The 17557-nt window shown below is 33.9% G+C and overlaps 9 non-coding genes across 9 annotated transcripts; all 9 read left to right on the top strand.

The window, feature by feature from the left end:
* Nucleotides 1-3338: 3338 nt before the first annotated feature.
* Nucleotides 3339-3410, top strand: Trnaw-cca (transfer RNA tryptophan (anticodon CCA)). Its single transcript has one exon. It is a non-coding gene; the product is annotated as a tRNA-Trp (tRNA).
* A 1200-nt stretch (nucleotides 3411-4610) lies between these two features.
* Nucleotides 4611-4682, top strand: Trnaw-cca (transfer RNA tryptophan (anticodon CCA)). The gene has a single exon. It is a non-coding gene; the product is annotated as a tRNA-Trp (tRNA).
* Nucleotides 4683-6202: 1520 nt separating this feature from the next.
* Nucleotides 6203-6274, top strand: Trnaw-cca (transfer RNA tryptophan (anticodon CCA)). Its single transcript has one exon. It is a non-coding gene; the product is annotated as a tRNA-Trp (tRNA).
* Nucleotides 6275-8034: 1760 nt separating this feature from the next.
* Nucleotides 8035-8106, top strand: Trnaw-cca (transfer RNA tryptophan (anticodon CCA)). The gene has a single exon. It is a non-coding gene; the product is annotated as a tRNA-Trp (tRNA).
* A 1489-nt stretch (nucleotides 8107-9595) lies between these two features.
* Trnaw-cca (transfer RNA tryptophan (anticodon CCA)) lies at nucleotides 9596-9667 on the top strand. The gene has a single exon. It is a non-coding gene; the product is annotated as a tRNA-Trp (tRNA).
* Nucleotides 9668-11427: 1760 nt separating this feature from the next.
* Trnaw-cca (transfer RNA tryptophan (anticodon CCA)) lies at nucleotides 11428-11499 on the top strand. Its single transcript has one exon. It is a non-coding gene; the product is annotated as a tRNA-Trp (tRNA).
* Nucleotides 11500-12988: 1489 nt separating this feature from the next.
* On the top strand, nucleotides 12989-13060 carry Trnaw-cca (transfer RNA tryptophan (anticodon CCA)). The gene has a single exon. It is a non-coding gene; the product is annotated as a tRNA-Trp (tRNA).
* Nucleotides 13061-14822: 1762 nt separating this feature from the next.
* Trnaw-cca (transfer RNA tryptophan (anticodon CCA)) lies at nucleotides 14823-14894 on the top strand. Its single transcript has one exon. It is a non-coding gene; the product is annotated as a tRNA-Trp (tRNA).
* A 1981-nt stretch (nucleotides 14895-16875) lies between these two features.
* Trnaw-cca (transfer RNA tryptophan (anticodon CCA)) lies at nucleotides 16876-16947 on the top strand. Its single transcript has one exon. It is a non-coding gene; the product is annotated as a tRNA-Trp (tRNA).
* Nucleotides 16948-17557: the final 610 nt, after the last annotated feature.

Genomic DNA, 17557 nt, shown 5'->3' with positions numbered 1-17557 from the left:
ATCATTTCATACATGTGGTACACAATATCGTGACAGAGAGAGAAGATTATACGTGGACAGATACAACATCATTTCATACATGTGGTACACAATATCGTGACAGAGAGAGTAGATTACACGTGAACAGAATCAACATCATTTCATACATGTGGTACACAATATCGTGACAGAGAGAGTAGATTACACGTGGACAGATACAACATCATTTCATACATGTGGTACACAATATCGTGACAGAGAGAGTAGATTACACGTGGACAAATTCCACATCATTTCATACATGTGGTACACAATATCGTGACAGAGAGAGTAGATTACACGTGAACAGAATCAACATCATTTCATACATGTGTTAAACAATATCGTGACAGAGAGAGTAGATTATACGTGGACAGATACAACATCATTTCATACATGTGGTACACAATATCGTGACAGAGAGAGTAGATTACACGTGAACAGAATCAACATCATTTCATACATGTGGTACACAATATCGTGACAGAGAGAGTAGATTACACGTGGACAGATACAACATCATTTCATACATGTGGTACACAATATCGTGACAGAGAGAGTAGATTACACGTGGACAAATTCCACATCATTTCATACATGTGGTACACAATATCGTGACAGAGAGAGTAGATTACACGTGAACAGAATCAACATCATTTCATACATGTGTTAAACAATATCGTGACAGAGAGAGTAGATTATACGTGGACAGATACAACATCATTTCATACATGTGGTACACAATATCGTGACAGAGAGAGTAGATTACACGTGGACAGATTCAACATCATTTCATACATGTGGTACACAATATCGTGACAGAGAGAGTAGATTACACGTGGACAGAATCAACATCATTTCATACATGTGGTACACAATATCGTGACAGAGAGAGTAGATTACACGTGAACAGAATCAACATCATTTCATACATGTGGTACACAATATCGTGACAGAGAGAGAAGATTATACGTGGACAGATACAACATCATTTCATACATGTGGTACACAATATCGTGACAGAGAGAGTAGATTACACGTGGACAGAGTCAACATCATTTCATACATGTGGTACACAATATTGTGACAGAGAGAGTAGATTACACGTGGACAGATTCAACATCATTTCATACATGTGGTACACAATATCGTGACAGAGAGAGTAGATTACACGTGGACAGAATCAACATCATTTCATACATGTGTTACACAATATCGTGACAGAGAGAGTAGATTACACGTGGACAGAATCAACATCATTTCATACATGTGTTACACAATATCGTGACAGAGAGAGTAGATTATACGTGGACAGAATCAACATCATTTCATACATGTGTTACACAATATCGTGACAGAGAGAGTAGATTACACATGGACAGAATCAACATAATTTCATACATGTGTTACACAATATCGTGACAGAGAGAGTAGATTACACGTGGACAAATTAAATAATCATTTCATACATGTGGTACACAATATCGTGACAGAGAGTAGATTACACGTGGACAGAATCAACATCATTTCATACATGTGGTACACAATATCGTGACAGAGAGAGTAGATTACACGTGGACAGAATCAACATCATTTAATACATGTGGTACACAATATCGTGACCGAGACATGGAAAAAATCAACATTATTTCATAAAATGTAATACACAAGATTAATTACAAAACATTTTTGGGTATGTGATGATGGGGACTATGATACATTTAATGTACATAAAATAATAAGTTTCAGTTTACCTTATGGTCAATAGTTTCAGATCTCATGAACAACATTTTTACCAAAAACAATATCACCTATACAGGCATTTTTATTCATATTTGTGACCCTTTTCAATATCTATGTCACCTGTTCGATGATTGATAGCTGTGGTGATAATTTTATTTCTTTACATCATCATTCAATATGATCTGATGCTAAATCAATATAGCATGCTAAATCTGTCAGTTTTCGCTTCGAATCCAAATCTTTATAACAATCTATAACGTCTTGAAATATAAAAATATATATCTAAACATGCTGCACGTTTCTGTAACATTTCCTTGTATCTGAAGGTTGACCTGATTCTAAGAGGCTAACATGGTTGTACAAAAGTGGACTGAAAAATATCAGCATAATTTTACAGGTAACTCTAACACACAGACGATCAAACAAAGGCAAGATAAAAACAGGGGAATTATTCTCTATATTGTTCCGGAAAGGTAAGTGTGCTCTGATTCAACGTCGACAGCCGCCATGTAACTCTAGATCAGCCCAAGTGAAGTCGTGTTCTGAAAATAAAACTTGACTAACGAAGATATGACACAAGATAAGGAGTATTGCACGTGCCAAAGTTTCTACCGAACATGGAAATAGAATTTTTCCCTTATAAAATCCAGACGGCGATTATAAAACGTTTATATTGCCAATCCACTTAAAAATCTCTCAACTGTGACATCTATCAGGGTTACCTTGGTATTGGGTAGTTTGATTGTTGGGAAGTTTTCTTTATTTTAAAGGTACAACTCAGAACCCCATGCAGATGCCCATCCCACCATATTTCCAGTAATTATACGCTTTGTCTTAATGTGATACGTTTTCCAGTTGTATGAAAGAATCAGAATGGCCGATATGGAAATTTTTCAGGCAGGTTCTCTTTCTTTTTAGTGATGACAAAGATATTTTGTAAATCATTAATAATTTTGGGAAACAAAATAATTTGCTTGGATAGATTTACAAGAACCAAAAACTACACAACACTACTTAAACAAACCCTGTAGCATACATTTTGTTCAGAATAACCATGTATGTAGGCCAGCTTAGAAAATTATTGACATAAACAATGTAAGTGACTTATAAACTGATAAATAACAACGGTACCATCATGATACTCCATTGCTTCTGAGTGGAAAAGTCTCTATATAACCACGTTTCCTTCTTCTGTAACCTTAAAAATCAGAAAAAAACAGGGATACCAGTGGCCCTTTATAACGGAAAAAATCATCCTAACTCCATTTGGTTCTCTTTTGCTTCCTTATTGCAGCCAAATTCCCAAACCACACCATTTTCTTTACTCTTTAACGATAGGAAAATTGGGAAACATGATACCAGTATTACATTATGGTATTTACTATGATAATCATAGGAGTTACTCAAGAATAATCAAACGAAAAAAATAGCAGTTTGAAGGAAAAAAAATAGAAGATTTGAACAGGAATCGATATTGTTTAAAAGAAATGCTTTAGATTTTATTAACATGAATGGAAATTTTTGACTGTACTAGATTGAAAAACGGTATTTTCTGAAGGAAGAGTTACATTCATGAGGACTCCGTGGCGCAACGGTAGCGCGTCTGACTCCAGATCAGAAGGTTGCGTGTTCAAATCACGTCGGGGTCATTACACTATATTTCTTTTATTCAAAATATTTTGATCACATTCATAAACTTTACGTTGTCATAAAATTATCAGAGATTTGAAATTTACGAGATTTACTGAATTATGGGCCCAGTGCACTTTCTCTTCTAAATGTTCACTAATTGTTTTCTTCGAATTTTCATCATTCGCTTCCTAGGTATAAAATCTAGACCCTAAGCATTACTACTGAGGCCTAGAAGGACAAAACAGTTGTATGATGAAGTTCACTTCAATGTTTGGCTATATCGTATTTAACTCTGAAGTTGTATTTAAGGGAGCTTTTCAGTTGTGTGTCTTTTGCACAATCTAGTAATATCAGAACGAATCACGATATTCATAATATTGATTTAACTGGTCAATCAAACACTTATAATACCAAAAAATCTCAATAAAAATGTATAATATATATACTATGGCCATAAATGAATTAAACAAAAGCATACATCTGTTAAAAGAGAAGACTCTTAGACTTAATGGCGTGATTTTCTGGGTTTGCTTTAATATAAATATATTTGTATGTTAAACACAGAGCAAAAATCATGTTCGTGAACAAGCACCATACATATAATAGTTAAGCACAGGTAAATTGCATCAGATTTGATCTACAGATGTCACTCACAGTGTCATATTTCTAGTAATTGTCTACGATGTAAAATATGGTGTTAACTAAAATTTGTGATGCCTGGTGACGGACAAATATAATTAATTCATGTGGGGAATTACTATTTTATTGTTTTCGAAAGACGTGAAAATGAATAATTTGTAATATGTATACAGCATCTATGAACAGAAATATTAGAATCAGAATATTTCATAATTGAACTATAACCCTCTTTTTAATTAATTAAAACCACATATTCTCCATATGATAGTAGGTGGGCGCCTAACTCCATATCAGACAGATCCGCAACGTCGGATTCATCACATTGAGATATCTTGTTGAATAATACATGCAAGCTTAAGACTTATTGAGTTTGAAGGATGCAAAAAACTATTTAAATATGATAATGTAAAATTTATCTAAATCCACCCAAATTCATCTACCGCAGTTGCACGATATCATTAACAAGCATAATTATCTGATGTAATGTGATATTATATTTTCTGCTATCGATATAGTATTTTGTTTACTTAGTTTCTGAATGATAAACTTAAACACCCAATACACATATAGATAGTGTGGACTCCGTGGCGCAACGGTGGCGCGTTTGACTCCAGATCAGAAGGTTGCGTGTTCATATCACGTCGGGGTCAATGCATTTTTGGTTAAAAAGAGTAAACACTATATTTGTTTGATATATTTACACAATAACAATGTTACTGCGTTTTACAAACACTCTTCCATAACCATACATGTCTATCACCTATCAACTTAACTGAGAGAAATACGTAAATCAAATAAAAATAAAACGAGCATAAAATAATTAAAGAGATAAGGACGGCTATTTCGTTTTCTTCATTATACCAATTTCCAGTATTTTCTATGTTTGGACATAAATTAAAGCCCATCTTCACGGGGAAAAAATAACGGTCATATAGATCTCCATAGTGTGCTGTATGACCAGACATGAGAATGTACATGTAGGCTCCTTAAAAGACATTGAGATACCTTTGCGTCCAATTGAAATATACATGGGATGTTGGTGTAGGTATATGCTATACATTGACGGACCATTCGTATCAATATGAAAGAAGATCAATATTGTAAGAAAATCACTAGGTATTTGTAATGTTTATCGACAATCATCAGCTAAAAGTAATGAAATATATATAATCAAAAGTTTTATAAATGATACCATATTGAACTGACTAATGAGGCTACCGAATCCATGAGATTCACAACCGAAATATGTAACGAATCCTTCCAAAGCTTAACCAACATTAGGTTACATTGAATTCATTTCACTCCACAACAGTATATAAGCACCATAATATACTCATCTTCTTTAACGTTTCTTCTGTGAGAAAACGTTTCCACTATGTACGTCACTACATTCAATTCTAAACTCTTTAACAAGAGAATGAAGTCTTTTCTTCAGTAAAAAGTGTTATAAAATAGTTTTTGTGCAAGAGGTCGGAACCAAAAATCCTCAAAACACATGGTGTCAAGTGATACAGGTGAAGGAACATTATTGGGTGGTTTACAGTCATCACAAGAATCCCATTAAGAAACATTCTTTCTCTTTCTGTGATTTGAAGCTGGACGTGTTTGATGCTTAATTATATGGTGATTATGTTGTTGTTTACTTTGTCCTCTTTGTGGAACGTGTCATTACTTATTTGCATGGGCCAAAAATTACAGGTTGGGTGTCGCCGATAACGTAGAAGACGCGTACTCGTCTGGAACACCTGGTCTTCTTATCTTTGTATAATTTCTGTATCTTCGGTAATTGTCAACCAGAAATTCATCATTATCATGATTTCGTCCTCCTTACATTTCTTCTTTGTTTTGAACGTTTTTTTATCACGAAATACAGTTTATCAGTTTATCGACTTTTTGAGATTGGAGAATGCTAAAAGCTATTTATATATGATCATGTAAAATTGATCTCAATCCACCCAAATTCATCTACCGCAGTTGCACGATATCATTAACAAACATACTTGTCTGGTGTACTACGATATTATATTTTTCTGCTATCGATATAGTCTTTTGTTAACTTAGTTTCTAAAAGATAAACTTAAACAGACTCTCAAACATTGCATCATTCTCACGCGATATATATGCATACTTTGATAGGAATCGTCAACCCAATACACATATTGATAGTGTGGACTCCGTGGCGCAACGGTAGCGCGTCTGACTCCAGATCAGAAGGTTGCGTGTTCAAATCACGTCGGGGTCATTAAACTTTTGTTCATTACATAACTGTATTTTCCTCCTTACCAATATAAATGTGCTACCTACGGCATCCCGAACCTCGGAAAGTATAACACGTTATCAAACACATTCCACCGTGGAATGTTATCAACACCCTAAATCGTTTTCTTTTTTCACCCCGCAATGACAATGTATTTTTTTGTTAAAAAGAGTGAACACTATATTTGTAGGATATGTATACACTGTAACAATGTTTCTGCGTTTTACAAACACTCTTCCATAACCATACATGTCTATCACTTATCAACTTAACTGAGAGAAATACGTAAATGAAATAAAAATAAAACGAGCATAAAATAATTAAAGAGATAGGGACGGCTATTTTGTTTTGTTCATTATACCTCATTATACCAATTTCCAGTATTTTCTATGTTTGGACATAAATTAAAGCCCATCTTCACGGGGAAAAAATCACGGTCATATAGATCTCCATAGTGTGCTGTATGACCAGACATGAGAATGTACATGTAGGCTCCTTAAAAGACAGTGAGATACCTTTGCGTCCAATTGAAATATACATCGGATATTGGTGAAGGTATATGCTATACATTGACGGACCATTCGTATCAATATGAAAGAAGATCAATATTGTAAGAAAATCACTAGGTATATGTGATGTTTATCGAATCAATCATCAGCTAAAAGTAATAAAATATATATAATCAAAAGTTTTATAAATGATGCCATATTGAACTGACTAATGAGGCTACCGAATCCATACAATGAGTTTCACAACCGAAATATGTTTCGAATCCTTCCAATGTTAACAAACATTCGGTTACATTGAATTCATTTCACTCCACAACAGTATATAAGCACCATAATATACTCATCTTCTTTAACGTTTCTTCTGTGAGAAAATGTTTCCACTATGTACGTCACTATATTCAATTCTAAACTCTTTAACAAGAGAATGAAGTCTTTTCTTCAGTAAAAAGTGTTATAAAAGAGTTTTTGTGCAAGAGGTCGGAAACCAGAAATCCTGAAAACACATGGTTGCTAGAGATGCTGGTGAAGGAGTATTATTGGGTTGTTTACAGTGATCATCACAAAGATCCCATTGAGAAATATTCTTTTTCTTTATGTGATTTGACGTGTTTGATGCTTAATTATAGGGTGATTACGTTGTTGTTTACTTTGTCCTCTTTTTGGAACGTGTCATTATTTATTTGGATCGACCAAGATTTACAGGTCGGGTGTCGCCGATAACGTAGAAGACGCGTACTCGTCTGGAACACCTGGTCTTATTATCTTTGTATAATTTCTGTATCTTCGGTAATTGTCAACCAGAAACTCATCATTATCATGATTTCGTCCTCCTTATATTTCTTCTTTGTTTTGAACGTTTTTTTATCACGAAATACAGTTTATCATAGTTCATTATTTAACTTTGAGTAGTATAATACATTGAGATATCTTGTTGGATAATACAAGCAAGCTTACGACATATTGAATTTGAAGGATGCAAAAAACTATTTATATATGATAATATAAAATTAATCTCAATCCACCCAAATTCATCTACCGCAGTTGCACGATATAATTAACAAACGTACTTATATGATGTACTATGATATTATATTTCCGTCTATCGATATAGTATTTTGTTTACTTAGTTTCTAAAAGATCAACTTAAACAGACTCTCAAACATTGCATCATTCAGACTTGATATCTATGCATACTTTAATAGGAATCGTTAACCCAATGCATATAGTGATAGTGTGGACTCCGTGGCGCAACGGTAGCGCGTCTGACTCCAGATCAGAAGGTTGCGTGTTCAAATCACGACGGGGTCAATGTATTTTTTGTCAAAAAGAGTGAACACTATATTTGCAGGATATGTATACACTGTAACAATGTTTCTGCGTTTTACAATCTTCCATAACCATGCATGTCTATCACCTATCAACTAAACTGAGAGAAATACATAAACCAAATAAAAATAAAACAAGCATAAAATAATTAAAGGGATAAGGATGGCTATTTTGTTTTCTTCATTATACCAATTTCCAATATTTCCTATGTTTGGACATAAATAAAAGCACATTTTCACGGGAAAAAAACGTTCACGGTCATATAGATCTCCATAGTGTGCTGTATGACTAGACATGAGAATGTACATGTAGGCTCCTTAAAAGACATTGAGATACCTTTGCGCCCAATTGAAATATGCATCGGATATTGGTGAAGGTACATTGACGGACCATTCGTATCCGTATGAAAGAAAATCACTAGGTATTTGTGATGTTTATTGATTCAATTATCAGCTAAAAGTAATAATATATATATTATCAAAAGTTTTATAATTGAACTGACTAATGAGGCTACCTGATCCATACAATGAGTTTCACAACCGAAATATGTAACGAATCCTTCCAAAGCTTAACCAACATTAGGTTACATTGAATTCATTTCACTCCACAACAGTATATAAGCACCATAATATACTCATCTTCTTTAACGTTTCTTCTGTGAGAAAACGTTTCCACTATGTACGTCACTACATTCAATTCTAAACTCTTTAACAAGAGAATGAAGTCTTTTCTTCAGTAAAAAGTGTTATAAAATAGTTTTTGTGCAAGAGGTCGGAACCAAAAATCCTCAAAACACATGGTGTCAAGTGATACAGGTGAAGGAACATTATTGGGTGGTTTACAGTCATCACAAGAATCCCATTAAGAAACATTCTTTCTCTTTCTGTGATTTGAAGCTGGACGTGTTTGATGCTTAATTATATGGTGATTATGTTGTTGTTTACTTTGTCCTCTTTGTGGAACGTGTCATTACTTATTTGCATGGGCCAAAATTTACAGGTTGGGTGTCGCCGATAACGTAGAAGACGCGTACTCGTCTGGAACACCTGGTCTTCTTATCTTTGTATAATTTCTGTATCTTCGGTAATTGTCAACCAGAAATTCATCATTATCATGATTTCGTCCTCCTTACATTTCTTCTTTGTTTTGAACGTTTTTTTATCACGAAATACAGTTTATCAGTTTATCGACTTTTTGAGATTGGAGAATGCTAAAAGCTATTTATATATGATCATGTAAAATTGATCTCAATCCACCCAAATTCATCTACCGCAGTTGCACGATATCATTAACAAACATACTTGTCTGGTGTACTACGATATTATATTTTTCTGCTATCGATATAGTCTTTTGTTAACTTAGTTTCTAAAAGATAAACTTAAACAGACTCTCAAACATTGCATCATTCTCACGCGATATATATGCATACTTTGATAGGAATCGTCAACCCAATACACATATTGATAGTGTGGACTCCGTGGCGCAACGGTAGCGCGTCTGACTCCAGATCAGAAGGTTGCGTGTTCAAATCACGTCGGGGTCATTAAACTTTTGTTCATTACATAACTGTATTTTCCTCCTTACCAATATAAATGTGCTACCTACGGCATCCCGAACCTCGGAAAGTATAACACGTTATCAAACACATTCCACCGTGGAATGTTATCAACACCCTAAATCGTTTTCTTTTTTCACCCCGCAATGACAATGTATTTTTTTGTTAAAAAGAGTGAACACTATATTTGTAGGATATGTATACACTGTAACAATGTTTCTGCGTTTTACAAACACTCTTCCATAACCATACATGTCTATCACTTATCAACTTAACTGAGAGAAATACGTAAATGAAATAAAAATAAAACGAGCATAAAATAATTAAAGAGATAGGGACGGCTATTTTGTTTTGTTCATTATACCTCATTATACCAATTTCCAGTATTTTCTATGTTTGGACATAAATTAAAGCCCATCTTCACGGGAAAAAATCACGGTCATATAGATCTCCATAGTGTGCTGTATGACCAGACATGAGAATGTACATGTAGGCTCCTTAAAAGACAGTGAGATACCTTTGCGTCCAATTGAAATATACATCGGATATTGGTGAAGGTATATGCTATACATTGACGGACCATTCGTATCAATATGAAAGAAGATCAATATTGTAAGAAAATCACTAGGTATATGTGATGTTTATCGAATCAATCATCAGCTAAAAGTAATAAAATATATATAATCAAAAGTTTTATAAATGATGCCATATTGAACTGACTAATGAGGCTACCGAATCCATACAATGAGTTTCACAACCGAAATATGTTTCGAATCCTTCCAATGTTAACAAACATTCGGTTACATTGAATTCATTTCACTCCACAACAGTATATAAGCACCATAATATACTCATCTTCTTTAACGTTTCTTCTGTGAGAAAATGTTTCCACTATGTACGTCACTATATTCAATTCTAAACTCTTTAACAAGAGAATGAAGTCTTTTCTTCAGTAAAAAGTGTTATAAAAGAGTTTTTGTGCAAGAGGTCGGAAACCAGAAATCCTGAAAACACATGGTTGCTAGAGATGCTGGTGAAGGAGTATTATTGGGTTGTTTACAGTGATCATCACAAAGATCCCATTGAGAAATATTCTTTTTCTTTATGTGATTTGACGTGTTTGATGCTTAATTATAGGGTGATTACGTTGTTGTTTACTTTGTCCTCTTTTTGGAACGTGTCATTATTTATTTGGATCGACCAAGATTTACAGGTCGGGTGTCGCCGATAACGTAGAAGACGCGTACTCGTCTGGAACACCTGGTCTTATTATCTTTGTATAATTTCTGTATCTTCGGTAATTGTCAACCAGAAACTCATCATTATCATGATTTCGTCCTCCTTATATTTCTTCTTTGTTTTGAACGTTTTTTTTATCACGAAATACAGTTTATCATAGTTCATTATTTAACTTTGAGTAGTATAATACATTGAGATATCTTGTTGGATAATACAAGCAAGCTTACGACATATTGAATTTGAAGGATGCAAAAAACTATTTATATATGATAATATAAAATTAATCTCAATCCACCCAAATTCATCTACCGCAGTTGCACGATATAATTAACAAACGTACTTATATGATGTACTATGATATTATATTTCCGTCTATCGATATAGTATTTTGTTTACTTAGTTTCTAAAAGATCAACTTAAACAGACTCTCAAACATTGCATCATTCAGACTTGATATCTATGCATACTTTAATAGGAATCGTTAACCCAATGCATATAGTGATAGTGTGGACTCCGTGGCGCAACGGTAGCGCGTCTGACTCCAGATCAGAAGGTTGCGTGTTCAAATCACGACGGGGTCAATGTATTTTTTGTCAAAAAGAGTGAACACTATATTTGCAGGATATGTATACACTGTAACAATGTTTCTGCGTTTTACAATCTTCCATAACCATGCATGTCTATCACCTATCAACTAAACTGAGAGAAATACATAAACCAAATAAAAATAAAACAAGCATAAAATAATTAAAGGGATAAGGACGGCTATTTTGTTTTCTTCATTATACCAATTTCCAATATTTCCTATGTTTGGACATAAATAAAAGCACATTTTCACGGGAAAAAAACGTTCACGGTCATATAGATCTCCATAGTGTGCTGTATGACTAGACATGAGAATGTACATGTAGGCTCCTTAAAAGACATTGAGATACCTTTGCGCCCAATTGAAATATGCATCGGATATTGGTGAAGGTACATTGACGGACCATTCGTATCCGTATGAAAGAAAATCACTAGGTATTTGTGATGTTTATTGATTCAATTATCAGCTAAAAGTAATAATATATATATTATCAAAAGTTTTATAATTGAACTGACTAATGAGGCTACCTGATCCATACAATGAGTTTCACAACCGAAATATGTAACGAATCCTTCCAAAGCTTAACCAACATTAGGTTACATTGAATTCATTTCACTCCACAACAGTATATAAGCACCATAATATACTCATCTTCTTTAACGTTTCTTCTGTGAGAAAACGTTTCCACTATGTACGTCACTACATTCAATTCTAAACTCTTTAACAAGAGAATGAAGTCTTTTCTTCAGTAAAAAGTGTTATAAAATAGTTTTTGTGCAAGAGGTCGGAACCAAAAATCCTCAAAACACATGGTGTCAAGTGATACAGGTGAAGGAACATTATTGGGTGGTTTACAGTCATCACAAGAATCCCATTAAGAAACATTCTTTCTCTTTCTGTGATTTGAAGCTGGACGTGTTTGATGCTTAATTATATGGTGATTATGTTGTTGTTTACTTTGTCCTCTTTGTGGAACGTGTCATTACTTATTTGCATGGGCCAAAATTTACAGGTTGGGTGTCGCCGATAACGTAGAAGACGCGTACTCGTCTGGAACACCTGGTCTTCTTATCTTTGTATAATTTCTGTATCTTCGGTAATTGTCAACCAGAAATTCATCATTATCATGATTTCGTCCTCCTTACATTTCTTCTTTGTTTTGAACGTTTTTTTATCACGAAATACAGTTTATCAGTTTATCGACTTTTTGAGATTGGAGAATGCTAAAAGCTATTTATATATGATCATGTAAAATTGATCTCAATCCACCCAAATTCATCTACCGCAGTTGCACGATATCATTAACAAACATACTTGTCTGGTGTACTACGATATTATATTTTTCTGCTATCGATATAGTCTTTTGTTAACTTAGTTTCTAAAAGATAAACTTAAACAGACTCTCAAACATTGCATCATTCTCACGCGATATATATGCATACTTTGATAGGAATCGTCAACCCAACACACATATTGATAGTGTGGACTCCGTGGCGCAACGGTAGCGCGTCTGACTCCAGATCAGAAGGTTGCGTGTTCAAATCACGTCGGGGTCATTAAACTTTTGTTCATTACATAACTGTATTTTCCTCCTTACCAATATAAATGTGCTACCTACGGCATCCCGAACCTCGGAAAGTATAACACGTTATCAAACACATTCCACCGTGGAATGTTATCAACACCCTAAATCGTTTTCTTTTTTCACCCCGCAATGACAATGTATTTTTTTGTTAAAAAGAGTGAACACTATATTTGTAGGATATGTATACACTGTAACAATGTTTCTGCGTTTTACAAACACTCTTCCATAACCATACATGTCTATCACTTATCAACTTAACTGAGAGAAATACGTAAATGAAATAAAAATAAAACGAGCATAAAATAATTAAAGAGATAGGGACGGCTATTTTGTTTTGTTCATTATACCTCATTATACCAATTTCCAGTATTTTCTATGTTTGGACATAAATTAAAGCCCATCTTCACGGGGAAAAAATCACGGTCATATAGATCTCCATAGTGTGCTGTATGACCAGACATGAGAATGTACATGTAGGCTCCTTAAAAGACATTGAGATACCTTTGCGTCCAATTGAAATATACATGGGATGTTGGTGTAGGTATATGCTATACATTGACGGACCATTCGTATCAATATGAAAGAAGATCAATATTGTAAGAAAATCACTAGGTATATGTGATGTTTATTGATTCAATCATCAGCTAAAAGTAATAAAATATATATAATCAAAAGTTTTATAAATGATGCCATATTGAACTGACTAATGAGGCTACCGAATCCATACAATGAGTTTCACAACCGAAATATGTTTCGAATCCTTCCAATGTTAACAAACATTCGGTTACATTGAATTCATTTCACTCCACAACAGTATATAAGCACCATAATATACTCATCTTCTTTAACGTTTCTTCTGTGAGAAAATGTTTCCACTATGTACGTCACTATATTCAATTCTAAACTCTTTAACAAGAGAATGAAGTCTTTTCTTCAGTAAAAAGTGTTATAAAAGAGTTTTTGTGCAAGAGGTCGGAAACCAGAAATCCTGAAAACACATGGTTGCTAGAGATGCTGGTGAAGGAGTATTATTGGGTTGTTTACAGTGATCATCACAAAGATCCCATTGAGAAATATTCTTTTTCTTTATGTGATTTGACGTGTTTGATGCTTAATTATAGGGTGATTACGTTGTTGTTTACTTTGTCCTCTTTTTGGAACGTGTCATTATTTATTTGGATCGACCAAGAATTACAGGTCGGGTGTCGCCGATAACGTAGAAGACGCGTACTCGTCTGGAACACCTGGTCTTATTATCTTTGTATAATTTCTGTATCTTCGGTAATTGTCAACCAGAAACTCATCATTATCATGATTTCGTCCTCCTTATATTTCTTCTTTGTTTTGAACGTTTTTTTTTATCACGAAATACAGTTTATCATAGTTCATTATTTAACTTTGAGTAGTATAATATATTGAGATATCTTGTTGGATAATACAAGCAAGCTTACGACATATTGAATTTGAAGGATGCAAAAAACTATTTATATATGATAATATAAAATTAATCTCAATCCACCCAAATTCATCTACCGCAGTTGCACGATATAATTAACAAACGTACTTATATGATGTACTATGATATTATATTTCCGTCTATCGATATAGTATTTTGTTTACTTAGTTTCTAAAAGATCAACTTAAACAGACTCTCAAACATTGCATCATTCAGACTTGATATCTATGCATACTTTAATAGGAATCGTTAACCCAATGCATATAGTGATAGTGTGGACTCCGTGGCGCAACGGTAGCGCGTCTGACTCCAGATCAGAAGGTTGCGTGTTCAAATCACGACGGGGTCAATGTATTTTTTGTCAAAAAGAGTGAACACTATATTTGCAGGATATGTATACACTGTAACAATGTTTCTGCGTTTTACAATCTTCCATAACCATGCATGTCTATCACCTATCAACTAAACTGAGAGAAATACATAAACCAAATAAAAATAAAACAAGCATAAAATAATTAAAGGGATAAGGACGGCTATTTTGTTTTCTTCATTATACCAATTTCCAATATTTCCTATGTTTGGACATAAATAAAAGCACATTTTCACGGGAAAAAAACGTTCACGGTCATATAGATCTCCATAGTGTGCTGTATGACTAGACATGAGAATGTACATGTAGGCTCCTTAAAAGACATTGAGATACCTTTGCGCCCAATTGAAATATGCATCGGATATTGGTGAAGGTACATTGACGGACCATTCGTATCCGTATGAAAGAAAATCACTAGGTATTTGTGATGTTTATTGATTCAATTATCAGCTAAAAGTAATAATATATATATTATCAAAAGTTTTATAATTGAACTGACTAATGAGGCTACCTGATCCATACAATGAGTTTCACAACCGAAATATGTTACGAATCCTTCCAAAGCTTAACCAACATTCGGTAACATTGAATTCATTTCACTCCACAATAGTATGTAAGCAACATAATATACTCATCTTCTTTATCGTTTCTTCTATGAGAAAATGTTTCCACTATGTACGTCACTCATACTCATCTTCTTTATCGTTTCTTCTGTGAGAAAATATTTCCACTATGTACGTCACTATATTCAATTCTGAACTCTTTAACTCTTTAACAAGAGAATGAAGTCTTTATTTTCCAGTAAAAAGTGTTATAAAAGAGGTTTTGTGTAAGAGGTTGGAAACCAAAAAACTCAAAACACATGGTTTCAAGAGAAATGAACATTATTGGGTGGTTTACAGTGATCATCACAAAGATCCCGTTGAGAAATATTCTTTTTCTTTCTGTGATTTGAAGCTGGACGTGTTTCACGCTTAATTATGGGGTGATTACGTTGTTGCTTACTTTGTCCTCTTTTTGGAACGTGACATTATTTATTTGGATTGAGCAAGATTTACAGGCCGAGTGTCGCCGATAACGTAGAAGACGCCTATTCGTCTGGAACACCTGGTCTTATTCTCTTTGTATAATTTCTGCACTATTCGGTAATTGTCAACAAAAACTCATCATTATTATGATTTCGTCCTCCCTATATTTCGTCTTTGATTTGAACATATTTTTCACGAAATATGGTTCATCATAGTTCATTATAGTATTTTCAAAGCCGATCATCTTCCTTGGAAAAGAAACCTCTTGTAACAGGAGAAAGAAGACGTTCTTTCAGTTAAGAATGGGGTATGGTGGTGTACAAATGTTCTTATAGAAGAAATGTTTTTAGAAGAGGGAGTTGAAAATTGGTAACAAGCTGTTCTGAGTTCTTAACCATCTACATACCATTTATTCTGCTTCTTCAGTAAATAATATGTAGCGTTGTTATTATTTCATCAGAATCAATAAGAAATGTGTAATTTATATTTTTATTAATGGACGGCTTTTCAAAACAGAATTAGAATCCTTCATAAAAAAATCTTTACTTCTTAATCGCCAGTAAATATGAGCCCATTTGTAACTTATTGATAAGGGTGGTAGAACCAGAACAAGCTAACAGAAGGACATTTCTTAGGTTATATACACACATCTGTTGAAGGGTTTGTTTGTAGTTAAAAAGTCTAAAATCAATAGGCTTGGAGTAACTGTTACAGAGGTATTTCTGCCTTAAAAGTTGGATGGGATGTCAGCTGGAGTAACCTGTTTCGTTATTGTTGTATGATAATTAAAGTTAAATTTTGCAATGACTTTGTTGGAATGCTCCTACTTTCCAAAATAAGGAAGTACATCAGATAATATGAAAGTAACATTTGTACTAATGAAGAAATTACCATTCAATCTCCAATAAGATTGTCAAGCGCATTGGTATGTGGACTCCGTGGCGCAACGGTAGCGCGTCTGACTCCAGATCAGAAGGTTGCGTGTTCAAATCACGTCGGGGTCATTTATTTTTTTATTGGCTTGTTGAAATAATAGGAGATGTATTTTTGTTTTATATATTTGCAATATTGATTGTTGACGCAGAATATTTCTAAACCATTGTTTGATTCCTAGTCCACTGAATACCTAATTGGTTGTGTTGATACATAAAATTAAGCTGAAATTTAAAGAAATGAAAAACAATAAAAAATACTGTCAACAAAAACAACAAGAAAATACCAACATGTCAATACAATAATGCAAACTCAAATGCAATAAAACTAGAGCAAACTATGAAAGATTTACACGGAAGCTACTAAAAAATGTAACGGAAGAGTAAGCGTCTTCTGCTTCATCAACGACGACAGGAAATTCTTGGTAAATCCAAGTAAGTCATATTCTCAAATGAAAACAAGGTATACAACATCAGAACTAACAGACTTATTAACGAGCATCAAACACGTCCAGAATAGGAAATGAGTATAGTGTCCTTAGTATGTTCAGTCAGTTTCTGAATTTTTGACAGGGAAAATAAAACATTAAATGCCTCATATATGGCAGCTGTTAATCACTTCAGCATAAAGCTAACTTGAAATAATCCATACACTATAAAACTGTCGTTTGTTATGAAAATT

Source organism: Ylistrum balloti, unplaced genomic scaffold (genome assembly GCF_031769215.1).
Source record: "Ylistrum balloti isolate Yb309-2 unplaced genomic scaffold, AGI_CSIRO_Ybal_v1 Utg369882, whole genome shotgun sequence".
Taxonomy (NCBI): Eukaryota; Metazoa; Mollusca; class Bivalvia; order Pectinida; family Pectinidae; genus Ylistrum; species Ylistrum balloti.
This window is presented reverse-complemented; position numbering and strand designations above follow the sequence as displayed.